This window comes from Equus asinus, chromosome 28 (genome assembly GCF_041296235.1).
Source record: "Equus asinus isolate D_3611 breed Donkey chromosome 28, EquAss-T2T_v2, whole genome shotgun sequence".
Taxonomy (NCBI): domain Eukaryota; kingdom Metazoa; phylum Chordata; class Mammalia; order Perissodactyla; family Equidae; genus Equus; species Equus asinus.
In genome coordinates, this window is record NC_091817.1 from 16,511,174 (window position 1) to 16,538,752 (window position 27,579).

General features: G+C 46.9%; 1 long non-coding RNA gene across 1 annotated transcript; it reads left to right on the top strand.

Annotated features, from left to right (window-relative positions):
* LOC123281626 (uncharacterized) lies at positions 1 to 27,579 on the top strand. Its single transcript, XR_011499073.1, has 3 exons — positions 1 to 266; positions 24,894 to 25,549; positions 26,770 to 27,579. It is a non-coding gene; the product is annotated as an uncharacterized lncRNA (long non-coding RNA).

Genomic DNA, 27,579 nt, shown 5'->3' on the forward strand with positions numbered 1-27,579 from the left:
TTAACTAGCGTTATTATTTGCAGCCCTGCACACTTCCAATCATGAGGGCTCTAGACCAAAGGAGTGGCTGACTTGGGAAATGCCTCTCACATTGCTCAACAGGGGCTCTCACCATAGTGGTTGTGTGGCCATGATGTCAGATAGTGGATGTCAGGCTGGAACTGCCTTCCTAAGCTGTGCTTCAAGGCTTCACCAAGGCTCCCCACACCACATGGCACTGTTTCCTGGATCCTTCTAAGAGTTGTCAAATGATATCCTCCAATTTGGTGAGTTCTGAACTTCATTTGTTGACTTAATTTTTTTAAGAAATCAGGTTTGGGTGGACCTGATCAATTGCTCAGTGAGTAGAGGAGCTTTGACGAGGACCTGAAATTTTGGTTTTTCTACTACTAAGTGTAGATAGGGTCAAGTGGACATAATTTTGGGAGAAAGTAGGGGAGGGGAAAGGATCTGATTCCTGCAAAGAAATCCAGATCCCAGGGGAACAAGCATGTGCAAAGACATGAAATTGCATGAAAAACCATGAGATTGCCAATAATGTCCATGTGGAGAGTGGAATGCATGTGGGAGCCAGTAGGTGGTGAGTCTGGGGATGATGCCGGGGACAATCCTGCAGGTCGGATGGAGAAGTTTCTATTTCATCTTGTGTGTGTTGGAGGGTCATCAGAGTTTAAGCAAGTGAGTAAGTAGATTTGTGTTTGAGCAAGAACATTCTGACAGCTAAGTGCAGGGGGGATGGGAGAGGGGCAAGAGTGACCTCAGGGGGCCATTGAGGGGCTGTCGCAGTGACCCAGGAGAGGGTGGGCTGGGCTTTGGTTGTAGCCCGAGTGTAGAGAGCAGAGGGTGCGCTGGAGGCTGATTCTGGAGGAGAAACCCATAGGACTGGCTATTGGGAGGAGAGAGAAAAGGAAGGATAAATACGCTTAAGTGTCTTGCTTGAATACCAGTGGATTTATTTATTTATTGAGATGGTAAAGATTAGGAAGGTAGGAGGTGGAGTGCTCAGATGGAATGGGAAAAATCAAAAGTTTGGAACACTCATAAGAAGTTCACGAGAGGCTTACCATATGCCTGGGGAGAGCCTTGAGAGCAATGCAAGAACACAAGTGCTCATGGTAGACCAGACGCTGTACTCCTCCCCAACTTAAAACCCTCTGTGGCTCTCCCTTGCCTAAAGCACGCTTTTAAACCTAGCTGTGCTTCTGAATCATGTGTGAGCCCTCCGGATGCAGGCGGCCTCCTCCTTATCTTAAGGACTGAGGCCTCTCCCCGAGGACACAGAGTCAGCCGTCAGCTGGCTGGTGGCACCTGAGAGTTTATGAGGCACGCTTGTAACTTTACATTTTCCTGTTTGCAAAAGTAATGTATACACATTGTAAAAATTCAAATAATACCAAAGTTAAAAAAAAAAAAGAGAGAGAGAGAGAAATCTTCTAGAAAGTGAGAGTCCCTCCTAATCCCCACATGCGCATATTTGCTCTCACCAGCGTGGTTACCGTGTTACAGAGGGAGACAAGGGAGGAATTCATGGTTGACTTTGACTGAAAGAGTTTATGCAAACTACAGGTTTTAATAGAATTGTAAGCATGGCCACAACAATTATTTTAGGACATTTGTTATAGATATCATTGAACAGTTTTAATACTGGCCGGACTACACGTGAAAGCCGTGCATCTTTCCCTAAGAGCGCCTGGCGTTGCCAGCAGACAGCAGGGCACTGGGAACGCCCGCCCTGCCCTCCGTGTCCCTCGGGGCACGGGGCTGACATGGGCTTCGTTCCAAGAAGTGGTAGGAACCGCAGGGGCAGGAGGGGGAAGGCTACAGGCCTGTGCTCTCCAATTAGCCAATCCCCAAAGGGCCTCCAGCCAGGGCCACCTCCTCAGAGGCCCTGAGGACGGAAGCCCTGAGCGAGTTAGGAAGTCTGCAAACTTTCTGACTGCTTACTTTCATTTTTAAAAATCAACATTTCAATTATTTTTAAGTAGGCAATACATGCCCATAGTAAAATAAAATTCTAACATTTCAAATGGTCTACAGGAAAAAGGAATTCTCCCTGTGCTCCCTGTCCTGCAGTCTCCTAGGGCAACCACTGTTACCTGATGTCCTGTTTCTTCCAGGAACCCAGCTGAGTGGAGGTCCCTGGCCCCCTCCTTTTTACACTACTGGTACCCTATCGCTCCCCTGTCCTCAGCTCCTCACTCGTCTCCTGCATTCGAGTCAACAGCCCGTGCTCCGTCTACTGCACAGTGGCATGACCATAAATGAGCACCTGGGTTGCTTTGTGGCTCCGACCACAGCAGTGTTGACTGAGAGCCTGGATAGAAAGGTCCTTGGAACTGTTGGGTTGTTGGTGAGGGCCAGTGGATTAGATCAGTGCTAAAAAAAGTACAAATTCGATACAACTAATTCTTGGTGACTTATGGAATGGAGGAAAGAGAAGGTATGTGAGCAATATACACCTACAGTATCCTGACTCCTGCTCTCTCCCTCTGTCTCTCTCTTTCTCCTCCCTCCTGTCCTACCCCCCTACATAGATCTTACAAGTTTGCAAACCTGACTTGAGTTTCCTCTTCAGGCTGATCCATAGTAAAGGTTTTGCCAAGAAGTTCACCGCCCAATTCATTGATTCTACAAATATGTATTAAGAGCGTAGTTTGGGTCAGGCCAAGTATCAGAGTGGGGACACCATTCACACGAGCCTGACAAGCATACTCCTGGCTTCACAGAGCCTCCAGTCTAGCGGGGGAGGTGGGCTTGCCTACAGCTGTGTCAGCAAAGATAAGTGCCATGGAGGAGAAAGACAGGATGCCATGGGAGTGATAGCTGAGCAGCAAACAGACCAGGGAACGAGGCAAGGCTTCTCAGGGGAGGTGATTTTCCAGCTGAGATCTGAAGAATGAGTAGAGTGTCTGAGGAAGAAGGAACTGCAAGTGCAGAGATTAGAAGGCAGATAGAGCATGGCCCATTGAAAAAGCTAAAAGAAATGACATTTGTAAGAGATGAAGAACAGATTGATTAAGCCTTCCGCTTTCTCAAGTTAAACTGCCTGAGTTCAAATGCCAACTCTACCACTTACTGGCTGTGAGACCCTAGGCAAGTTATTTAACCCCTCTGTGCTCAGTTCCCTCACCTATAAAATAGGACTGATAATGGCACCCACTTCATGGGATATAAATGGGACAGTATGGGTGAAATTGCTTAGAACAGTATGTGGTAAACACTGAGTGTCTTTGCTATTATTAGTAAGTTTTATTTGGCTGACCCAGAGACTCGAGTGAGGGAGGTGAGAGGAGACTGAAGGAAGTTGTAGATGGTTGGGGGAGACACCAAACAGTTCTTGAAAGGCCTTTTAATTCGTGTTAAGAGGTTAGGACTTTTCTCCTGCAGGGAATAAATAAGTTTCAGGGCACTGAAGAGAAACCCAGAGCAATGCGAGGCCGGCGAGAGGCTGCTGAGAGCACGCCCTAGTGAGGGCTGCCCAGTGCCCACCGGAGGCCTGGACTGAGTGCATGCCCTACAGGGCAAGTACAGACAAGTGGCGTCCCCTCTCTGAGTCCATGCCCGCAACTGGAATAATTTCTTTCAGGGACTAAATGGGCCGAGGGAGGCCAGGTGCCTCCTTTTCATGATACCCAGTGCCAGTATGGGTTCAGTATTGGCTGGCACCTTTTCTTTGCATTCCGCAAATATTTCTTGAGGTCAACAGCACAGAGTTCTTATTCGCCGCCTTCTGCAAACTGAGCCCAGTCTTCCTTGTCACCAAGATCTCTGTGATTCGCCAGATGAACCTTTCGGCATTAATCTACCCTAGTCAGAACCACGTCCCTGAGGCTTGACTCTGAACTCTGTGCAGCCTGGTCTGTGCCAGCCAGGTAAGGGGTACTATAGCATCTCCAACAGCCTGCACCAACCACAGTGGTTTTAATGTGATTCAATGAAATAGGCCAATTAGCACTTCTCTGAGAGAGAACAAATCACACAAGTTATGCTGGAGTGTGGAATGTTTCTCAAGTCAGAAACAAGGGATCTAGAAATTTGCCAGTAGTGCTACTGTCATTTTTATGTGTTACATTAATCCTGAAATATTTAGTGCTTTATTACTTCATCTTCAGTATGCAGGAAATATCTCATTCAACCAGTGACACAGACATTTACTGGGTCCTTCTCCTGGTCAGACCCTGTGCTACCCTCCGAGGCTGCAAAGATGAAAAAGCCTCAGAGCCAGTCTCAGATTTTGGAGCACAAGGTCTGTGGGGGAAGAAGACAGTGTTACAGTCTGTGATGGGTATTAGAGCAGAGGTATGAAGAGAGTTCCGGGGGAGTCTGGAGGCAGTGCTGTGGGAGCACATCCACAGAGGGTGTACGCTCACAACTCCAGGGCGCCATTCACATAGACCAGAGTTTGGAGAACTTTTTGTGTGAAGGACCAGATAGTAAATATTTTATGCTTTGTGGGCCATACCACTCTGTTGCAATTACTCAACTCTGTTGTTGTAGCCCAAATGCAGCAAGAGACATATGTACACCAATGAGCCTGGCTAAATTCCAATTAAACTTTATTTGTAGGCACTGAAATTGTGCTAGGAAATATCCTGCTTTTTAATTATTTTCAACCATTGAAAAATGTAAAAATTGTTCTTATTTTGTGCACTTATTTTGTGCAAAAACAGGTGGCGGGCTGGATTTGGCCTGTGGGTTGTGCTTTGCTGATATAGATTATGATGAGAATGGCAGCCCCTGGCATTGTGCCGTGTGAGGGCCCTGTCTGGCTTCACTCAGAAGTTTCTATTTGAAGGCCAGTAAGTGCTGACTAGGTGGGCACTGCAGGGGAGGGATGACAAACAGAGAGAACAGCACGGGCAAAGGGCTAGCACAGCTGCACAGGAAGGCACAGAGAGAGATGGGACATAGAGAGGTAGGCTGGAGATAGACCGTGAAGGGTCTTGTATACCACACCCAGCAGTTCAGGGTCTGTCCTGTGGGCAATTGGGAGTCATTCAAGGTTTTAGGCAGAAAGTGACATGGTCTGAGATTGCATTTTAGGGAGTGGAATGGAAGATGGAAAGAACAGGTAGGAGGCATGAAAGTTAGAAAAGAGAGAGAGGAGAGAGAAAAGAGAGAATTCAAAGGTAAACTGGACTCATGAAAAGATGTTCAACATCATTAGCCAACAGGGAAACGTACATCCAAACCACAGTGAGATCCCGCTTCACACCCAGTGGGATGGCTATCATAAAAAAAGACGACAAGTACTGGCAAGGATGTGGAGAAATGGAAACCCTCATGAGCTGCTGGTGGGAATGTGAAATGGTACAGCCACTTTGGAAAACAGTCTGGCAGTTCCTCAAAAGGAAGCTTCCACATGGTCCAGCAGTTCTACTCCTGAGTATGTACTAAGAAAATTTAAAATGTAGGTCCACACAGAAACTGCGCACTAATGTTCAGAGAAGCATTATCCAGAACAGCCCCAAAGTGTAAACAACCCGAATGTCATCAACGGATTCATGGACGAAGAAAATGTGGTGTGTCCGTACAATGGAATGTTATTCATCAACAGAAAGGAATGAAATACTTATGCATAACGTGATGAACCTTGAAAAGATCATTAAGGAAAGCAGCCAATTACAGAAGACCACATATTATGTGATTCCATTCATGTGAAATGTCCAGAATTGGCAAATCCATACACACAGAAAGGTTAGTGACTGCCCAACCCTGAGGGGATGGGAGGGGAGAATGAAGGGAGGTAGCTAAAGGGGATGGGGGGTTTTGGGGGATAAATAAAATGTTTTAAATTGGTTGTGGTGATGGTTGCACAACTGCGAATATACTAAAAATTACTGAATTGTACATTTTAAATGGCTGAAATGTATAATAATGAATTATATCTCAATAAAGTTGTTAAAAAGATTATATTATCATAACTTAAGAAGGGTAATTTTCTCTCTAAATTATCTGTCAAATACAATTTAAACCACTCATCATTGATTTTAAAACACACACGGGTTTTTGTGTTTTGTTTAATTCGATGCATATGTTTTCATCTTAGTAATGATATTCTAATAACCACTTTTTAAGGACTAAAACATTGTAACCCATAGGGGATTATACATGTAGCAGAAGAGAGTCAGAAATACCCTTGGATCTCTGACTTTTCCTTAGCCCTCACGACCAGTCAGCCAGGAGTTCTCTTCAGTTTATTTTTTTGGGGGGTAACAGTTTTATTGAGATATAATTCACATACCCATTTAAAGGGTGCAATTCAATGGTTTTTAGCATATTCACGGAATTGTGCAATGATCATAACAATCTATTTTTAAAACATTTTCATCTCTCCAAAAAGAAACCCCGTACCCAATAGCAATCACCCTTCATCCTCCCATCTGCCCAGCTCTAGGCAACCACTAATCTACTTTCCGTTTGAATAGATTTGCCTATTCTGGACATTTCACGTAATGGAATCATACAATATGCAGTCTTTCGTGTCTGGCTTCTTTGTCTCAGAATCATGATTTCAAGGTTCATGAAGCCCAGCAGCGTCAGTGCTTCCCTCCTTTTCCTTGACAAAAACGACACGCTGTCTGGCTATACTACATTTTATTTATCCATTTGTTAGTTGTTGGGTATTTGATTGTTTGCACTTTTTGGTTATTATGAATAAAGCTGCTATGAGTGTTTTTTGGTCAGTGAAATAGCTGTACATTGTCCTTTCTCTTGGGTGCAGACCAAGGATTGGAATTGCTGGGTCAAACCTAGTCGATAAGATCATAGTAACGATATTAGTTCAGACGCTCAGCAGAAATAGATCTTGTTGTCTACTGATGCCAGTTGTCACAGGGGAACTTCCCTCTCTCGAGGGAACTCAAACACCCAAATAACCACATCCTCAGATGGGGATGCGCATGTGACAAAAGACTGCTTCACTAATATTACAGGGTGCAGCTGCCACTTCCAACCAGAGGCAAACACTCAGCAGTATTAATAAAAAATTAAAGGGGAACTTTGCCACTCAGTCACCCCCACAAACCTTTTAATTCCATTTCACGATAATTATAGTATGCTATTTCCCCTCCCAAACAAGAGGAGAGAACGTCTAGAGAGCCATGTCCTTTCTGCTTTCTCCTCGCAGGCTTGTTTGGGGTTTTTTTCCCCACAAAGGAGGTGAAGAGTGCTAATGATACAGTCATTTCAGCAGAACTGCCTCCCATGTTTGGGAGTTCAGCACAGCTCTGTGCCAATAGTACTGAGAATTCTTATCCAATATCCTCATGACCCCCCCTTTTTTTTATCATGGTAAAAAATATATAATGTAAAATATGTCATTTTAACCGTTTTTAAGTGCACAATTCAGTGGCATTAATTACATTCACAATGTTGTGCAAACAACACCACTACCTCTTTCCAAAAATTTTTACATTACTCCAAAAAACACCCTTTACCCCTTAAGAAAAACCCCCATTCTCCTCACACTCAGATACTAGAAATCTCTGTCTCTACGAATTTGAGTATTCTAGATATTTCATATGAGTGGAGTCATATGATATTTGTCCTTTTGTGTCTGGCTTATTTCATTTACAGCAATGTTTTCAAGGTTTGTCCATGTTGTAGCTTGAATCAGAATTTTGGACACATTCCTTTTTATGGCCAAATAATATTCCACTGTGTGGCTATACCATATTTTGTGTATCCATCCATCTGTTGATGGACACTTGGGTTGTCTCCACCTTTTGTTTATTGAGAATGATGCTATAGTAAACATGAGTTTTTATAAACATTATTTATTTATACCAGCATAAAGTATCTGTTTGAGTCTTTAAAATTTTTTTTGAGTACATATCTAGGAGTGGGATTACTGGGTCATATGGTAATTCTATGTTTAACTTTTTGAGGAAACACCAAATTGTTTTCCACAGCGGCTGCACCATCTTACATTCCCACCAGCAATGCACAAGGCTGCAGTTTCTCCATATCCTCACCAACACTTATTTTCAGGTTTTTGAAAATAATTATAGCCAATCTAGTAAGTGTGAAGTGGTATCTCATTGTGGTTTTGATTTGCAGTTCACTAACGACTAAGGATGTTGAGCATCTTTTCATGTGCCTACTGGCCATTTGTATATCTTCTTTGGAGAAATGTCTATTTAGGTCCTTCGCTCATCTTTCAGTTGGGTGGTTTGTCCCTTTGTTGTTGAGTTTGAGAAGTTTTCTACATATTCTGAATATTAAACCCTTATCAGACGTATGATTTGAAAATATTTTCTCCTATTCTGTAGGTTGTCTTTTCACTTTCTTGGCAGTATCCTTTGATGCACAATAGTTTTTTATTTTAATGATGTCCAGTTTATCTATTTTCCTTCTGCTGCTTGTGGTTTTGGTGTTATATCTAAGAATCCATTGCTACCTCGTGACTCTTATACAAGAGAGGCAGGACATATAAACGTTCCACAAAAGAATTAACACAGCAGAAGTGTTATGTCAATGGACCATCTTTCTATAAAAAAATATTTGGGAAACCACAAATTTACCCTGAATATTGGCTAAAAACACTATTTATTTTTTCCTTGACACTTCTGTTTTTTAATGACATATGTTTACATTGCTCTGAGAACCTCTGAGTTCATTTTCATCAGTTGTTTGGGTCTCCATCAGAGTGAACACTTTGCTACGCATCCTCCTCGCCCATAAACCACTGTCCCTTCTACAACAGCTGGCCCCACAGCGTGCTCTCCTATGTAAGGCCCCCCAGAAGCCATGTTTGTACCTTGGGATCCCATGCCCCTGGGCAAGGCCCAAACTGAACAGTCAGTTTCTCTCTTGAGAATCTGAATCTGAGACTGAGAAATGTTGGGTTCCTTACCATAAGGGATTGTGAGGCAGCTATATCCTGCCATTTCTGCTTCATCCCTGCCTTTGGGTCTGTGTGAAATTCTTGTATCTTTATAATAAATATTTCTTCTTTGCAAGTTCATTTGAGTATACCTTGTACCAGTATGATATTTTGAAACGATATGAATATTTCCATATTGGTGGGCTGGTTTCTCTCCCTGCAGAGACCCTGGGTGCAATTAGAGTTAAGCTATGAAAGTGGAGTTGGGAAGGAGCATATGCCCTGGTGGGAGTTCTAGTCAGACGGGGGGAAACATGAAAATCCTGTTCTTTCCTCCTCAAAGGATTGTGAGAAGAAGGGATCTTGAGGTAGGGTGAGAAGGTTGGGTCCTTCACATTCCCTGCCTTTCGGGGCTATCCCTCGAGTGAGGAAGTAGGGGCTTGAGGCTCATCCAGCTGGGGATGGCAGAGCCTCAGAACACTGGGGCTCATGATCTGCTTCCCTTCTTCCTCTTGGACAGAGTCTAAGTGGATACCAGCCCTGAGGAAAACCATATCCTCTAGTTTGGCACCACTCTTAACCTGACATGGGAGAGATGGCAAGGATGTGCTACCAGAGGTAACTACCACAACTAGTCCACGGCAGAACATCATGGCTCTCCAAAGCACGGCATTCAGGAGCCCAAGTCCCAGGGAGGAGACGCAGAGCGCCTGTGGACTGTCAGAGGCCTGTGTCTGATGAAGAGGCCATCACGGCCAGGACCATGGGCGTTAGCAGTGGAGACCAGATAGACAGTTACACTTCAGGGTCACGAGTCCCAAAGGGCAGGGCTAAGGGGGTACTCATCTCCAGAGACCAGTGAGCACTCACAAGCCACCGCCTGGATCATAATGACCCTTCTGTCGTCTGCAGGACTCAGTGACCCACCATATTGGGGAGGTGAAGGAGGTGTGCCTCAAAGGAGCTGTGAGGTTCTTGCTCTGAACTCCCATTGACTGGACTAGACTAGACTCAGCTCTTCTTCCTCACTTTCACCTCTGCGAGACACAGCTCATCAGACACTGAAAAACTAGAGCAGACATTTGTCCTCGCTTATCTGAGTGCTCTATGGGGTTCACTTCAGATCATGTTATACCAAAAACTCCAGAACCCCAAATCTACAGATGTTACCAGAAGCCAGAAGAATAATCCAAAGAACCGATTACTGCCTTGCTTCCCTCTCCCTTTTCCCATTCCTCCTTCTTTTTTCCCCTCCTCTCTCCCTTCATTCATCAATATGTAGCAAAAGCCCTACTCTGGGTCAGGCTCTTTGCAGGTCTGGGCATCCCAAGATGACCAAGGCACACTTCCTCCTGCATGGAGCTCACAGTCCTGAGGGAAGACAGGGACTAAGAAGTTTCCAAACCAGGGAAAGAACGCCAACATCAAAGTGTCCATGGGGCCCATGGGAGCAGAGAGGAGAACCTCTCCGTTCTGTTCAGGCAAGTGAATGGGCAGTTAGGGGGGCAAGTGTATGGGGTTCGGAGTAGGCATGTGTGCGTCTCTGGCACAGATGTTGATGTCTGTGGGAGATATATTTAGTTATCTACCCCCAAACTATTCTCCTCCTCCTCCTTTCCTCACAGAACCCCAGTTTGTCTGGGGCTGCCTGTGTGTCCATCCTAAGCACTGATGCATGACTGCTTGTGTTTCTAGACACCCAATTTCCCAGTCCCCCTTTCCTCGTAGCTGTGGCTTCTGACCCAGATGTGGTCAAAGAGAAACGCTGATAGAGAGCTTCTGCAAAGCTCTGCTTCCCTAATAAATTGGACACATCTGGCTGGTGCCAGCCCTCCCCCCTCTTCCTGCCCTGATGTGTGCGTGATGCCTGGAGGTGTGGACCCGTCTTGCAAGCATGGTGATGAAAAGTTGAAATGCTAAGATAGCAGAGAGCAAAGATGGAAAACTGTGGCTTCTCAAAGACCGTCTAAGCTCTGGCAGCAGTGCTAGACTATCTAGCTCCAGATTTCTTAGGTGGAAAAATGAAAGAAACCTCTGCTAATGGAATGGTTTTAAAAGCATTATTAAAAAATTCCTAACTGACACAATGTCTCAGAGGAAAGATCTGCTCATTCAACATTTGGGATGCAACTGCGTTAGAGCTGGTTTTCTTCCTGTTCACCCTGAAGCAAATCTGCCAGTGTGCAGCAGGAAGGACACCCAACTGTTATGGACTGAATCGTGTCTGCCCAAAACTCATAGGGTGAAGCCGTAACCTCTAATGTGACTGTGTTTGAAGACAGGGCCTTTAAGGAGGTGATTAAGGTTAAATGAGTTCATAGGGGGCACCTACTAGGACTGGTGTCCTTAGAAGAAGAGGAAGAGACGCTAGGAGTGCACACACACAGAGGAAGGACTGTGGGAGGACCCAGAGAGAAGGCGGCCGTCTGCAAGCCAAGGAGAGGGATCTTTGGAGAAAGCAACCTTGCCGATGCCTTGATCTCGGACTTCCAGCCTCCAGAACTGTGCGAAAGTAAATGTCTGCTGTTTAAACTTCCCAGTCTGTGGTATTTTGTTACGGCAGCCCCAGGAAACTAGCACACCCACCCACTTCACAAAGAGGTCCTCTCTGGAGAAGATAGAGGGAAACAGTCTACCCCTCGCAACAGGAAAGAAATCCACCCTCACTGTCCTGTCTTCTTAAATATGAATAGAAAGTCATGGATCACTAGGCGTCTGAGGCAGGCAGCAGCAGCAAAGGGAACAGCCACAAGTTAAAAACCAAAACGGAAAAGAAAATTGAAGGAACAGTAAGAAACCAATTTTAAAAGCCACTAATGAATATACTCAGAGAAATTCAAGACAACATTACACCAATCAAGCAAGAAGAGCATGCTGGGAAGAGGGAGCAATTGGAGAATAAGAAAAGAGATTTAAGGACTAAAAAATTACTGCCAAAAGAAAATAAATTATTAAAGGATGGAAAGCAAAGCCAATAAAATATATTATTAAAGGATGGAAAGTAAAGTTTGGTAAAGAGTCAAGCTGTGAAAGGAAAGATAGGAATTCAAGAGAAAGGAGAAAACAGAAAAAAATGGAGAGAAAGAAATAATGAAGAAGAAGAGAATGTCTCAGAGTTGAATAAGGACCCAAAGTTTTAGTTTGAAAGGCCCACAATGAACGAAAAAAGACATCCTAGCAAAATGTCAAAATATCAAGGAAACAAAAAGTTCCATAAGTTTCCAAAGAGACAAAATAAGTCAGCCAAAAAGGAGCAGGGGTCGGTCAGCCAGGTTTCAGAATCCTAGCAGCGGCTCTGCCCACGACAGAGAAGCACTTGCACAGGTCGGAGAAAAAAATATTTCGAACCTGAAATTCTACACCCAGCCAAACGTCTTTCAGGTAAGAGAACAAAATAAAAAACTTTTTCCAAACAGGTAAGTTCCCAGAAAATTTAACTCCCATACACCCTATCATAGGAAGCTACTTGAGGATGTTAAAATCAATAAATAGGAAAAAATGGGATCCTGGAAAACAGTAGATGAAACTTGGGAGAGCAGTGAAAAGAAGACACAATATTGCCAAGAAGGAAATAGCTCAGCTGAGAGCATAAAGATAGAGGAGACTTGGACAAAGGCATCTGGAAAAATGGAGGATGTTAGTTGAAATGTGGGGTTTTTTTGTTTTTTTGTTTTTGCTGAGGAAGATTTGCCCTGAGCTCACATCCACTACCATCCTTCGTCTTTCACAGTACGGCCACTGACAGACGAGGGGTGTAGGTCCACGCCGGGGAGCCAAACCCTGAGCCAAGCAAGCAAAGCATGCTGAACTGAACTACTGGCCACCTTGGCTGGCCCTGAAATGTTTTTTAAAAAAATGTAAGAATGTGATAAAGACATATAATGCAAGGGTTACAAAAACTGTTAGAGACTCAAGGAAAAAAGAATGATGGTACAAGAAAATTATGGTCCAAACTGGAAGTAAACAAAAATGCATTGAAGGTGACTATGTTCAATTCCATGGCAAAGCCCAAAAGCTTTTTCTTCCAGGACTGTATTATTGAATTTTATGCTCGTTCTCTTAACTCCTCCATATTCCCACTCCTCATAGTTCCTACAAGTGCTGGTGGATATAAACCGGTTTTTAAAGCATGTATTAAAATTAGTTTTGTTTTGGGCACCTAGTACCGCGGGGGCATTTCTAGGGGGCTGAGACATTGTTTTTTGATCTGGATGCTGGTTAGATGATGTGCTTGGTTTATGAAAAGTCATCAAGCTGTACTCTTACGATATGAGTAATTTTCTTTATGTCGTGCTGAAAGAAAAGGTTTTTCGTCTTTTTCTTTTGAGTGCAGAAAAAAGATGAAGTATGAAAGCGAGGGGAAAAGAGAACGGAGAAAATGGTAAAGAGTTCTGAATCTTTATCTTACCAAGTGAGGAGTTAAACAAATACGTCAGGTTGATGGAAAAGACGTTTAAGTTCTGAATATTTAAATTTACAGAGGTAACAAATGGAGTAAAACTAATACTCGAACTATTGACCATCGAAAGGACTAGTGGAAGCCAGGGAGAGAGGCGGTGAGAACCGCATGTTTCACTGCTGAGTCAATGGACGTCCCCTAAGATGGAATCAGCCACTGGAGAACCCAAATCACTGGTGGGTAACGAGGTTGCTTCTGAGGCGGGGAGGAATGGGCTGGAAGACTGTTGTCATCTATTATTTTAATAATATAAAACTTAAAAACAATACAAAAATAAGTGCTAAATTGCGTAATACAATCCAGGAGGGCTGCAGTGGAACTGAGAAGGGAATTCTGAGGTTTCACGGCCTGATAACGCTGCACTTGCTGACAAACAGTCATCGAGGCCCACTGTAGGTCTAGAGGGCCCTTTGGCTTTGAGAAGCTCCTAGGACACAGGCTATAAAAGGCATTTTCCCTGCCCTTCTTTATTTCCTGGATTGGGGATGCTATTTTTAAGTCCTGGCTTTTCAATACCTTGGGGGAAGTACCAACAACTTTTAAGGCTGCTAGGAGAGTCTCAAAGATGCCCCAAATAAAATTAACTTTAATATATTTTGTTTCAAAAAGCAGTTTATAGCCATCAGCATTTGCAGGAACTCTGGGTATGGGGAATACGCAGGAGTACCAGAACTTGCATAAAAGTTGATAAACAACAGGATGCTGTAATCCCCAAATTACTGGGGTTTGCCGTGGAATTGAACATGGTCACCTGAAATTCAGATCTGCTACGTATTTTGAACAAAACACACCCCTGGGGGATGATATCAACGCGCCGATGATCGTGAGTTTCACTCCATGGACATCCACCCTGTGCTGGGCACTGGAGCCTCTGTCCGAACCCCCAGGACCCTTTAGGATAGGACTCTGATTTCAGGAATTAAAACAACAATTAATACAGACTTTCTTCCCAGGAAATGTGCTTTCACAGTATTTTGCACCCAATTTAGGAGGCTCCTGGGTCCCCCTGAGGCACGTCCATGGAAGCATCCATGAACTTCTGCTCTAAGTCTTAGAGTCTGAGAACCGAGGACCAGCACATTTCCATCACGTCCATGGGCCCAGGGCAAGGGAGTTTCTTGGGAAGCCGGTAGCAAGGAGACTCCTCTTGTAGAAAGCGCTGGTTACTCGATGTTTCCAGTAGAAGGAGAACTAGTTGCGCACCTTTGTCGATAGAAAAAGGAACTAGAGGGCCAGAGAGGGAAAGCGTCTTACCTCCTCCCCTGTTCGAGGCCACAACAACCCTTGCCACAATAGCTGCTGTCAGTGAGGCGCTGGGGAGTGGGAGCTGCTGTGCAGATGCAGCCTCAATAATCCTTCCAATAAGACTCTTTCTCAATAATCCTGCATGGCCTGGGTGGGATCATCCCTAGTCTCACGAGTCAGAGAGGGTGAGTGACTTGTCAAAGTCACACAGCAGGAAGTAGCTCCACCGGGAGTGGAACCCATTCTGGATAACTTCAAAGCAGGGACCCAACGGTTGAGGGGACTATAAAGATGGCAAAGATATTGTCTTTACTCTCATAAAGCTGTCAATCTTATTCGGGGGGGGCAGGGCACATTGAAAACAGTTAAGACATGTATCGAATGAGCCAGGCATTTACTACGTGCCTGGCCTGGAGAAGTGTGCCCTGGAAGAGGGCTCTGAGTCCTGGATCCATGCTGCCCAAACTTCCATTCTCTTTGGCTAAGATAATGGTTTAATGCTGCATGTGCTCAGGCTGCTGCTTGCCTGGATCCTCTCATCTCCTTAACCCTGCGTCCACTGAGGCCCTCTGGGATGCCACCCGGAGGAAACCCTGTTTTCCACCCTGGGCTCCCAAGTAGGGAAGCAGTCTGTGGTAAACCACTTCTGCCTGTCACCCATGGGGAGGTGAGGCCTGCACAGGAGGGCCGGAGACTGTTTAGGGAACCACAGGGGGCAGGGATCCACTTTGTGCTCCAGTCGGCCTGCGTCAATCAGACCGGGGCTCGTCGGGAAGCCCTGGGCATGCCCCTGGGACAGTGCCTCTCTCCTGCCCCGAGGCCTGCTGACCTCTGGGGCCCCATGGCTCTCTCCTGGCCCCCCTCACCCTACCCCCGCTCCACTTTTGTGCTTACCTGAATGCCACGTGCATCGCCTCCTTCCTTGCTGTTGTGCACACAGCTCCTTCTGCCTGGAAGGCCCTTGCTGTCCTGTCCCCCTGGCAGCACACACCCATCCTTGTGTCACATGGCTGCTCAAGCTTCAGTTCTTCTGTGAGGCCCTCCTTGACCCCCTCAAGCCTAACTTTGAGCCCTGCTGTTTCCAGGGCTGACAATTGCCAGGTGTTCTCAACACCTCTGTCCCTTTCATTTCTCTTGTTTTTCTCCTTCACTGGATGTCAGGGACCTGAACTTATTCATTGCTGTATCTTTGTCCTTGACATAAGACACAGTGTCCAGTAGATACTCAAAAAGATGCCTCAAAATGCATGCAGGCTCCTTCCACGCACTCCCTCTGCGTAGCTGGGCCCTATTTCACTACTCAGACTCTAGGAGTCAGTGGATTTCTAGTCAGTTCCTCACTTTAGAGATGAGGAAACCAAGACCCAGAGGGGGAAAGTGACTCGCCCAAGGTCACACAGTTGATGACAGAGTCCAGTCTAGAACTCAGGTCTCCTATTTCCCAATCCAGTGGCCTGTCCAATTCACCATGCTTCCCAGAGAAGCATTTCCCTTGGGGAAATGGCAATTTTCTGTCTAGCCACAAGGACCTTGTGGGTGAACTATGTGGTCCTAAGGGAACATGGGGGCCTCCAAGGAAGGCGTCTTGCTAATGGTGGAGGAGGAAGGAAGTATGGAGTAAGAATCTACAATTCCTGGTTTCCACATGTGAAAAACGGGGAGGCTAAACCCCGCCCCTAGCCATGCTCTGAGGGTCAGAGGAGTGACGTGGTGGAGCAGTCATAACCTAGCCAGCACGACCTTCCCAGCTCCTCTCGCCTGCGCCAGCCCAGCTGCTCAGACTCCCGCCACATCGGGCTCCGTGCCCGTCCTGGCCACTTCCTTCCCGTTTCTCCCCTGCACCTTTGTGTCTAGGCTGTTTCCTCAGCCTGCACTACCCTTTGCTCTCAATCCAACAGCTGCAAGCCCAGCCCATCTTCCGGGTCCACCTCAGAGACGTTTCCTCCGAGAAGCCCTCCCTGCTCCCAGCCGTGTCTCCGTCATCTCTGTCTGGGTACATGTCCCTCTTCTCCCGACCCTGTGGACTGCTCGAGAGCAGAGATCCAATCTTGCCGACAGCTGTGTCCCCACAGCGCTCAGTAAGTACCAGTGCACAGTACTTCCTCACGTCTGTGGGAAACAAGAAGGAAGGCTTCCTGGCACACGCGCCAGACGCAGAGCCACTCCAGGCAGTGCCCTCAGCTCGAAGGTCTGGATGGAAGGGGCACTGCTCCTGCTTCCAAACGCACCGATCCTCAGTTTTGAACTCACCCCCCATCGGTTCCGTCCTTTCACCGCTCCTCATTTGGCTACTTTGGTCTAACTTTCAGGTCAGCCCTTTCACCATCCCCAAGCTGGGACCGGCCCCCTTACCCCGTCCAGCAGTTGACCCTTGCCTCCCAGAAGGTGATTTTGCCTCCTTGGTTGAGAAGTCTAAACAGTGGTCTTGCAACACGAGGCGCAGGCAGCTGTGTGACCTTGGTGTGTTACTTCACCTCTCTGAGCCTTGGTCTTCTTCACCAGTAAAACAGCACCTGACTCCTGGGGCTGCATTGAAGAGCAGATGTGCTAAGCCTAGCCCGATGCCTGACGCACAGTGACTATTCAACGAAAGCTCACAGTGACAGAAAGAGGAAATAGACCCAGCCTTAGTCTCATGTTTCTCTCTGTTGCCGAAACCTGCTCCTGGACCCTTTCTCCCCATTTTGCTGTTTGGTAAGTCCCACTCGGAGCAATACTGCAGCTGCCCCAGCCAGGGGAGCCTCTGCCGTCATTCATCTGACCAGCCATGCCCTTCAGAAGACCAGACCCAGGAAGCTGGCCCTGCGGGATTCGGAATCCATGGTTGTCAGGAGGTCTTTGCCAAGACTGTGGGGAAGATCCATAGACAGCGACAACTTACGCAGTGCTACTTTGTCACAAATGGGAAGCCTCTGGGGGCGTGGAGAGGGTTCTGCTTTCTGGAGGCCTTTGTATGTTCCTGACTTGAGGGGGCCCCTTCCAGCAGGGGAGACCCGTGAGGTCCTGGGACACCCGCAGCAAGGAGTGCTCCTAGGCACTCGTGGCTGCTTCAGGGCCAGGCTGCTCTGCTCCCTGGCTCCTTCATTCCCTCCCCGGAGCTCCTTTCTGGCTCTCTCTCTAATCAGGGACCGTTTCGAAAGAGAAAATGACAACAGAGTCTGGGCAAAGCATTGGAGTCTGGCCTTGGCCTTACCCTCGTTGGGCAGATGGACTCCCTCGCTGACGCTTCCCGTGGAGTGCAATTCCTGCCCGCAAGCAGAGTCGGAGTGTGCAAGGCTTCCGCTGCCCGGCACCATCCAGAGATAACAGAGGGAGTTAGGTCCATTACGCCATCTTTTTAAGGGGTGGTAAATTAAGTCCCATTGTGTGATCTCTCTCCCTCAGTTTCTTTACATCCTGGTTGTTAATGAGAAGCCCCACTGGAGGATGAGAGAGAATTTTTTTGAAGATCCAGCAGAAAGGAGTTAGTCCTCCTCCCAAGGCAGAAAATGGAAGAGACGAGAAGCCTAACAGGCTTAGTGAAGGGCCCAGGGTAGCAACAGCAGGAAGCCTCTCCCTCCAAGGCTGAGGAGCGAGAGCTGGAGCCAGCGCTGACTGGCAGGGGCAGGACTAGGGCAACAGCTGCCCGTGGGAGCTAGCCACGTGGAGATAAAGGCTATCCTGCGGGAGCTGGAGGAGCTGGAGCCACGCAAGGGCTGTCCTCTGGGAGGTGGGACCGGAGAGGAGACACGGCCGTGGCTAAAGGAGCCCCCTAAGGCAGAGCAAGAGGGAGAAATGCCCCTGCTTCTCCCTCCTCCTGTGCTCCCGTCTTCCACCAGTTTCTCCCATTTGGCAAAGCTATCTAGAAGCCACTTGCAAGGGAGCCTGGGAAATGTGGCTTCCTGAATACAGGGAATAATGGAAAGGCAGGGAATAGATCCGGGAGTGACCAAGCAGCAGCGTCGCCCACAAGCCAAGGCTGCTAGATGAAATAGCTAGGAGGTAGGGAAGCATGGAGAGAGAAGGGGGCTGGGAAGGCAGCCTGGAACTGGACCCCCTTTAATGCTTTGCAATCGTGTGTCCCAAAGTGTGTGACACACCACTGAGATACTGGAGCTGAGGAAGGCAAACAGACAGGCTAGGCGTCAGGGCACAGGCTATGAGTGAGTGAGAATGCTAGTCTCTCTCACCAGCTCTCTTTCCAGTCATCTGCTGGCACTAAGAAGAAGGTCTCTATTTGGTGAGAACAGGTCTCTCATCTCTCTAACACTAGTTCATCTCTCTTTTCAACTTTGAGAGACAGCGACCTCAAGTCTAAGCCTTGGCTGGTGTAGTAGATGCTGTCGGCCTCCCAAGATCCCATTTACTCAGGTGAGACACTCACCTCCAAGCTGCTGTGGGTGCTGGCTGCTAACAGTTTCCACCCTTCTCTGGGGTACTGCCTCACCTGGAAATAGTGGGAGACTATGCCCTCACTACAGGGGCGGGCTGCAGGCAATGACTGACTGATGCAGGAGACAAAAGCCCCGAGTCCATGGTCGTGGTGGTTCAAGTCTGTGGCACCATCCTGTTCTGAGCTCCTGCGGGACCAGGCTGAGGCCAGACTTCAGCTGAACCCACACGCTTCTTAGCCTCCTTGTTTCCCGCCTCCTTCACTCAGAGTCCTCCCTTGGTAAATCACTGCACAAAAGTCCTCGTTTTTGACTTTACTTATAGGCAATCTTAGATCCTCTAAGATAATAGGCAGCAAGATCCAGCCGGAATTTTATTATCCTTTCTAATATTTTTACACGGCCATTTGTGGTACACTATAAAGGCTTTCCATTTATGGTAGTGATAGAAAGTTTTACTTTAAAATAATTTTAATTTAAAAATTTAACTTAATTTAATGAAAAAAGTTGAATAAAATATAGTACAGGTTGTACCCAAAAGTTCAGAACAGCTGCATTCATAGTATTGCAAAGCTAGACACTGTCCTTCGACCAGTGAGGCACCAGCAAGTTAAGGCAAATCCACGCTCAGCAGTAAAACAGAATGAGCTATTAATACATGTAATGACTCGGATGAATCTCGAAAGCATCATGTTAAGAAACTATCACAGAAAGCTGATCTGTGTGATTTTCCTCACATGAAACTTATAGAGAAGGTGGAGTGCCAGGGGCCGGAGCGCCTCAGTGGTCCCCAGGGGTCTGCGGGGGGCAGAGGCAGTGACTCAAAGGGGTAGGAAGGGAACTTTTTAGGGGATGCAAATGTTCTATATATCATGATCGTAGTGGTGGTTACATACTGTACAATCTATCAAGACTTAGCAAGCTATACACTTAAAATGAGTGAATTTTAATGTAAATTATACCTTAATAAAGCTGATTTTTAAAAAATAGTACCAGTTGCATGTGGACATAGGAGAAACTGTGATGACGGTAGAAGAGCTAAAGTGGGATGAGGATGGCAATATTTTAGAGGGAGTATTCCAAGTCTTGACCAAGTCACTCTCCAGGAAGAGGACAAGCTTGGGAGGTTCTGTTGGGTTGGGGTAGAGTGGAGGAAGTGGGTAGAAGCCACTCCGTCGCTCCCTCAGAAGCTGAGTGATACCCAGACCCACGGCCTCAGGCTGGCTGGTGTGAGGGATGCAGACAGCTGCGGAGAGTGGTGGGCAGGAGCAGTCGAGCCCTCTCTCCTTCCCCGACGAACAGGCAGAGTAGAAAGCAAGGACCCCTGCCTCTGCATATCCACACCTCTCCTGACCTTTGAGTTGCTTTTTTTTGTTTTGTTTTTTAAAGCAAGTATCCTTAGCAAGAGAGGGAGGAGGGAGAGAGGGGTCCCTGAGGAGGGCAGTGAAGAAAGGTCTGCCCCACTCAGCCTTTGAGATGAGGTAGAGAGCAAGGAGAGGAGTTAGTGCTTGGCGATGGAGGTGAGCTCTGAGTGACCGCCTTGGAGAATCAGATGGATGATGGGAGAGCCCCCAAGTCTTACTCAGCCATCAGTCTCTGATCTCAGCCTTGGTCTTTCAACCTGCGTGTTTCTTCAGGATGGGTCCTTTTCTGTCTCCATTTCTGTCTCCGACTCTCTTTGATGAATGATCAAGCTGAGCAGAGGTGGGATAGCTTTGTTTAACAAAGAAGCTTGCTTTGAGAATCCCATAAATGTTGACTTTGTACGAAGTTGGCTTGTCCAAACATCGTCCATCACTGTGAACCATATTTCATCAGGTTAAATGGCTTCTTTTTGCAAAGAAGTACTTGACTAATATTTACCTTGCATCTTGTAAAATCATAAGGAAATCGGATAATGATATTGAAAATAGAAAATGTGAACCCCCAGAGAGAATAGGGCTGAGACAGCTGTACTTTCCCAAGAAGCCCGGCTGCCCACCAGAGCTCCCCTTTGCCTGGTCCCCATCCTCGCACTCTGTGGCAGCCCCTGCCCCAGCAGGGGGCAACTGGCAGACTCCAGAGTCTACTTGGATGTTCACATGGAGAATTTTCTAGATTTACACTCAGCCCACATTTCCCCCAGTGGTTTTTAAATTTTTTTAACTAGCTAAGAAATTCCAGAAAAGGGAGTAAACAGTTGTGTGGTTATAGAAAACGTTATGAGTAAATATTAATGAAAGATGATGGGAAAAATTATTTTGGTCATTTTCTAAGTGGTATACATATTGTTAGTAATTTCATTCATTTAATTTACTTACGAGCATTTACAGAGCACATAGGATCACTGTCCTCTACACTATGATAGACACCAGAATTGTGCTTATTCAGGTGTGCATCCCTCTCTTCATTCAGCAAGTGTTGAGCATTTCCTATGAGCTAAGCACTGAGGTAGGCATTGGACAGGGAAGAATGGGAAATAGCTCAAGTCTCCTACAATTTTGCCTTATCGCAGGCAGTGATGACGGCTTCATCTGTTTGAGCGTTCCTTCCTGTGTTAATTCACCCCACATTTATTCCTTTTTTTTATGGTCTTTTTTTTTCTGAGGTATAATTGACATATAAGATTATGTTAGTTTCAGGTATACAACATGATGATTTATTTGCATGTATTGTGAAATTACCACCAAGGTAAGTCTACTTGACGGTTATTGCCAAACATTGTTACAAAATGTTTTTCTTGCAATGAGAACTTTTAAGATCACTCTCTTAGTAACTTTCAAATATGCAATACAGTATTATTAACTATAGTCACCATGCTGTACATTACATCCCAATAACGTTATTCATTTTATAGCTGGAAGTTTGTACATTTTGTCTCCCTTCACCCCTTTCACCCGCCCCTCACCCTCACCTCTGGCAGCCACCCAATCTCTGTTCTGTGCATCTGTGTGCTTGTTTTTGTTCTTAGGTTCCACGTATAAGTGAGATCTTACGATATTTGTCTTTTCCTTGTCTGAGTTATTTCACTTAATATAATGCCCTCAAGGTCCATCCACATTGTCTCAAATGGCAAGATTTCCTTCTTTTTTATGCCTAAATTATACTCCATTGTATATACATCACATTTTCTTTATCCTTTCATCTATTGATGGCCACCGAGCTTGTTTCCATACCTTGGCTATTGTAAATAATGCTGCAGTGAACATGGGGGTATGTATATCTTTTCAAGGTAGTGTTTTTCCTTTCTTTGGATGAACACCCAGAAGTAGAATAGCTGAATCATATGGTAGATCTATTTTTAATTTTTTGAGGAATCTCCACACTGGTCTCCACAGTGGCTGCACCAATTTGCATTCCCATCAACATTACACAAGGGTTCCCTTTCTCCACATCCTCTTCAACACTGGTTATTTCCTGTCCTTTTTTTTTTTTTTTTTTTTGAGGAAGATTAGCCCTGAGCTAACATCTGCTGCCAATCCTCCTCTTTTTGCTGAGGAAGACTGGCCCTGAGCTAACATCCATGCCCATCTTCCTCTACTTCATATGTGAGATGCCTACCACAGCATGGCCTGACAAGTGGTGCCATGTCCACACCCGGGATCTGAACCAGCGAACCCCAGGCTGCCAAAGCCGAATGTGCAAACTTAACCGCTCCGCCACCGGGCCGGCCCGTATTTCCTGTGTTTTTGATGACAGCCATTCTAACAGGTGTGAGGTGATATCTCACTGTGGCTGTGATTTGCATTTCCCTGGTGATTAGTGATGTTGAGCAGTTTTTCATGGACCTGTTGGGCATCTGAACATCTTCTTTGGAGAGATGTCTGTTCAGATCTTCCGCCTGTTTTTAAATTAGATAGTTTGTTTTTCTGCTATTGAGTTGTATGAGTTCTTTAAATATTTTAGATATTAACCCCTTATGAGATATACGATTTGCAAATATTTTCTTTCATTCGGTAGTTCGTCTTTTCGTTTGTTGATGATTTCCTTCGCTGTGCCACAGTTCTTCCTCGGTGTCCACTGCTGGGCACCAAGATGCAGGTATGAGGAATTTCCCTGTGGTCGAGGACCTTGCAGCCTGGACACCGCCTGGAACTCCTTCCCAACTCTGTCACCATGAAGTCTCTCAACCATCCATCCACCAGAGGGAACGGGGGGTGCAAGTGGCAGCGTGGAATAGCGGCCAAGAATTCGGAGCAATTGGCCAGTGAGGTGCTCAGTGACAGGCCTGGGCTCTGGCCCTGGGGACCTTGGAAGAGGTCGACTGTCCGTGATGGCTACTCCCCAGGGGCACCGTGTACTTCCCCTTGGCTCACCTTCATCACATTTGTAGTTAGCTGTTTAATGGCAGCCACGTGACCATGTGTCTTCTTCAGTACGGTGTCTGATACAGAGTAGGTGCTCAATAGATATTTGCAGCCCAACCTCCGCTTCCAGCTTCACAGAGTGATGGAGGCGTCCTGGAGGAGGTCACCTTTGGGGAGGGTTTTAGAGGCAGCTGAGCGGCCTTGCTGTGCTGGTATGAGGAAGCACTAGTATTTAGAAAAGTGCCAGGTTTGTAATAAACGCTCAAAGGAAACATTAGTGATGATGGCAGTAATGGTGATAATGCTGCTACTGCTGCTGATGTCGATGGTGATGGTGATTAGTCATAAGTGGCTAAGAGGCTGGGCCGTCTGAGAAGGCAGAGGCTGGAGCCAGTGGGTTCCAGATGATGTGTCCAGCTCTGGAATCCTAAGGGATGCTTCTGAAATCCATGGACAAAGATGTGTGTCTGCTTCTCCCTTGTCCAAGAACCCCATCTGGAAGTCCACACCACAGCATCATCCAGGAGCCTGCCAAGCTGGGACTTCACCTGGAACCTTGTGGTGGGAGCTTCCAGTCTCCAGGTTGCTGAGGGAGGCTGGAGGGCAATGGCAACCACAGATGGAGCAGACCTGTGGGGCTGGCACCCACCAGGGCCCTCCTGGTTCTCTCTCTGTTGGAGCACATAGTTCTCAAGTTACTTCCTTGTGCTTGTGTTGGGAGAGGGGATGGAGCTTTTTTTATCCTTCAAGTGACATAAAGGCTCCTTGTTTTGCAGGATGAAGGCGACTGCTGCTATTTATAGTTGAAATGATATCATTTTGCTTTGTTCCTAAGGCCTGAAATCTCTAGCATTTCCCTTTCGCACTTCCTTCCTGTGCGTAGTCTTCCTTTAGTTTAAATCTTGGATCCCTGATGCCAGTTTCCCCATAAGTTCCCAAGGGCCACAGGGAAGTAACAGTTTGGTCACATAATAATTCAAGCCAACACCTGTTGAGGGCTGACTGTGTGACAGACACGGTCTGAGCACTTTCCCTGTACTGGCTAATGCTGACAACAGTTCTTTGAGATAGGTACTGCAGGCATCCCCACGTTAGAGATGAGCAAACTGAGGCTCCGTATCTGGAAATCAGCTCTTGAAAGTTACCAGGTAGGAAGTGGCAGAAACAGAACATGGTCCCTCAGCCACAAACACTTCAGCCTCCAGGAGAGGCAGCTCCTGCTTCTGGAACGTGGATTGGAAGAAAAGCAAAGACAGAAAACGCTCTTACTTTGCAGGTGACAGGTAATTAGAGGATAACATGTTTGTTGGTTACGTTTTTAGTGTGAAAAAATGGACCTGAAACATTGCTTTATGTTTGGCAATTACTACAAGCAAGACAGCTTTTCTCTGTTTGTAATGCTCCATCATCCCAGGGCACAGAGACCAGACAGTAGATGAGGAAATGAAACCTCTGAGCACTGGCAGGAGAGAGCCAGAGGGCCCGGGGACCAGCCTGCAAGTGCCCCATTTCCCAGTTGCCCCAACAGCTGGGCTGCGCCCACGCCCAGGACTCTCGCCCGGGCCCACGGCAGTGCTGCTTGGGTGCAGCAAGGCCCCCTGCAGACAGCCTGATGACCTGCCAGAGCTGGCGCTGGGCATGGGCTGCAGCAAAGAGTTGGAGGGGTTTTTGTTTACTCGTTTGTTTTGTTTTGTTTTAATAATTAGGGAGGGAACCAAATGAAGAAGGAAGTATCTGGCACAGAACAGTACGAAGAGGATCCCAGAGCCTCAAGAGAGAAGAATCCAGACCCACCCGTGGCTCCTGTTGCCCCATTCAGGCAGCTAAGCCCAGACTTGCTGCATGCCTCAGGGAAAGGATGTGATGAAAGTGGAGGGGAAAACGTTCTTTCCCTGGCTTGCGAGTTTCAAAAGCCTCTGCCCTTAGACAAATAGAGAGGATAAATCTAATGTTTCAAGATGGAGGGGGTACATGATGAGTAAGACCAACGCCCCTACCCCAGGGCGGGTGGGGTTCCATGGGTTGGGGGAGGGAAGAGAGGCCGAGGGAAGCCCTGTGGTAGACGTTGATGTCCCAAGAGGGGCCTTGACCCTTATCTAAGCCTCAGGTGGAGGCAAAACTCCCAGCCAGACAGTGGAGCCCACGACCGGAGCACTCAGCGCCACTCTGAGGGAAGCATTCCGGGGAGGCAGCAAGACACAAAGAAAGGACTGGGACCACAGCTGGCTTCCGAGGGTGGGGAGCAGAGAAACGATGCTGGCATCCCACCACTGAGAGGGGCATCTTCAGCCCTGAGGAGGAGGTGTCCCCACAGCAAGCTTGAGGACAGATGAGACTGTGGGCCCTTGCTAACAAGCCCTTGGTAAGTCCCCCAGAAATCAGAGGTGACTCTGAGGAAAGGGATGGGCACAAGTGGCCTGAGACGACATTTCTGCCACCTAGCAAAACAGAGGCTCAGAACAAAATTAAATTGAGCTATAAAAAAAAAATATAAGTCCCATTTTACTCCAATAGGGAATCCCCTAAAACCCCCCGAGTTTGCAGACAAAGAGCCTGGCCAGCTACACTGTGTGTAGAGGGCATATTGTTCTCCTCACAGAGTGTGGGCACCATCTTTCTCAGCAAAACTTGCTGTTTTTATATCTTTGGGAAGGTCTCTGTGGAATGGTCTACACAACAGGTCTCTAGTCACTTTGGGAAGCCCAGCGGCTCAGAATCCCCCTGTGGTCTGGGGGGGCCTGCTTACAGCTGCACAAGGCGCTTCCCAGGGGAGACTCCCCGTTCCTCTGGAACGGTGCCTGCCCCATCCACAGGTTGCCTCCTGACTCAACCTCCTGCCTATGTTCCATTTGGAATTTCAGATTCTAGACACTAAACATTTGATGCTGAGGACATCAATTCAGAGGCTGGAGTCCACAGGTCCTAGCTTGCCCCCTGAGGCCTGTTGTTACCTGACCTCCACCGATTGCTCCAGCTTCGTGGCCTGACATGGCCCCTCTCGGACTAGACACTCGGCAACATCTCAAACAAGTGGCTCCCCGGAAGTCCGCCCCTTGTGTCTCCGCCCCTGTCCCTCAGCACCTACCCCAGCCCCATCCATCTATCCCTGACAAGCAGCCCCTGATATCTCAAGACTTAACTCAAACATCACCTCCTTTGTGAAGTTTCCCCAGATAGAGCTAACCCCGCCCTTTTTTTGTGACCTCACTGTGCCAGGTACGGATGGCTACCGTGGGAGGCTCCTGCACCATTTTAGTGAACTTGTCGGTTTTCATGTTGCTTCCTTCCATTCCAACACTTTGGGGTTTTAGGATGAGCGAGAAGACAGGAGGGGGAAGGAGAGATTGATAAATGGAGAGGCCATCAAAGAGGACAGCTATTTGCCATGCAAAAGGGTGTTCATGAAAATACTCCAGCTCCTCTACCATCGCCATTATTTCATAAGAGTAAGGTAATATTAATACAAAAAGTAATAGGAAGATCATGACCTGAGAATTAAGGACGGTGCTTCAAAGAAAGGCACCTTGACAACTTCTACATTTGTATACACACATTGGCCTTCTATTTCTCATTTGTCCTTAGGCCACATGGTGGGGACAACTTTTGAGACCTGTCCTAGAGTGTGAGCTCTAGTAGGGTGCCTGGCAGCCTGTGAGAACACAGCTCTAGCTGCTGCGGTTTCCCTGGAACCAGAACCCTACGGATGCCGTTGAGATGCTGGCTGAGCCGTTCTTCCACCGCCTGCCTCGGTTCCACGTCGCTGAGTCCCACCTCCTGGGAGCCGTGGATGCTGAGAATATCATCAGGAGACCCTCAGCATTGTGCTGAGTTTAGATTCACCAGGGACCTTCTCAGCTGGTAAATCCCACTTGGATTGGGAGCCTCAGATTGAGAGCGCCCCAGGGCAGGGCCCGTTGGGTCTGACTCGGCTCCCCCAGCCCCGATGCTGGTCTGTTTTGGAGGAGGGCTCTGAACTCCACTTGACAACCAGGGGGCAGGGAAGGAGTCGCCTGGAGTCTGTGATGAGGTTCTCAGCTGAGGCTCTCAACCCACGGTCCCAACACTTCCCCCCGCCCCCCAGCCTCTTCCTACAATTTGACACAGTTGTCAACATCCCTTTTTTATAAGGAATATTTTGTAAACACCCCTTTACTCTTCTGAAATGAAATGTATACATAACAGAACTGACCTGTGTTACCTATATAAAAGAAAAGTTACTTATAACAAAGTAAGTTAAAATAATAGGCTTTTAAATATATAAATACACTGTCCAACCACACTAGCAGAATCAATGAAATAGATGCTGGCACTTATGTGTGGAATCGTCGTAAATGTATGTGTGGTTTTGTGATGTGATGTTTTGCTGAGTCAAATACCATAAGCTGTGCTGCC